Here is a 901-nt window from a genome sequence, read left to right on the forward strand (position 1 = left end):
GTCAGGCCCTGGAAGTGCCCAGGGAGGTTTGCAGTGCCCATCCCTGGAGGTGCCCAGGGAATTCCTGGAGGTGGCACTCAGGGGACAAGGTGGGCATCGGGCACAGCTGCCACTCCATGGGCTGGGAGGGCTTTTCCAGCCCCGGGGATTTTGGGATTCTGGGAATCTCAGTGCAGCAGTGGCTCAAAGCCCGAGGTGTGGCTGCACTGTGAATATCCCAGGATGTGAATATCCCAGGATGTGAATATCCCAGGATGTGAATATCCCAGGATGACCCAATTCCCAGCCCAATCCAGGGGAGCCCCTGGTAGGAATAGCAGAGGGAGCTGCAGGCCCAGAAATTCCCAATTCCCAGAGTTTGGATGCAGGAAGGATTCACTCCCCCCACTCATGGATCTGCAGCTTTCCCAGTGTTTTTTCTTTGTAAGACTCTCCAGCTGAATCCTGCTGCAGTCCCAGGGACACTGAACCATGACTGGTACCCCTGAAATATTCCAGCTCACTTCCAGCCCAGTGTCCAACAGCTGCAAACAGCTGGCAGTGAGCACCACTCCCAGAATATTCCAGGTTTTGCAGGACATTCTTCTTTTCCAACCACAAACAGAGCCACAACAGCCCAGGCACAGACTTTTTCCAGCTCCATTCTACACCAGGCACAAAGCTCCTGGGGCAGCTCCCCAGGGATTTAACTCCTCCCTGTCCCTCACTCACATGGGGCTGTGTTTTCACAGTCTATTTTATTTTATTTTATTTTATTTTATTTTATTTTATTTTATATTTTATTTTAATATTTTATTTTTATTTTATTATTTTATTTTATTATTTTATTATATTTTTATTTTATTATTTTAGTTTATTTTATTATTTTAGTTTATTTTATTATTTTAGTTTATTTATTTTA

The 901-nt window shown here is 45.2% G+C and overlaps 1 protein-coding gene across 1 annotated transcript in view; it reads right to left on the bottom strand.

Moving 5' to 3' along the window:
• The window catches only part of PPP6R2 (protein phosphatase 6 regulatory subunit 2), a gene marked incomplete at its 3' end in the record, with an annotated part of 41,604 nt that overhangs the window by 4,316 nt on the left and 36,387 nt on the right, over positions 1-901 (bottom strand). The window lies entirely within an intron of this gene.

Source organism: Parus major, unplaced genomic scaffold, assembly GCF_001522545.3.
Source record: "Parus major isolate Abel unplaced genomic scaffold, Parus_major1.1 Scaffold485, whole genome shotgun sequence".
In the NCBI taxonomy this organism is placed as follows: domain Eukaryota; kingdom Metazoa; phylum Chordata; class Aves; order Passeriformes; family Paridae; genus Parus; species Parus major.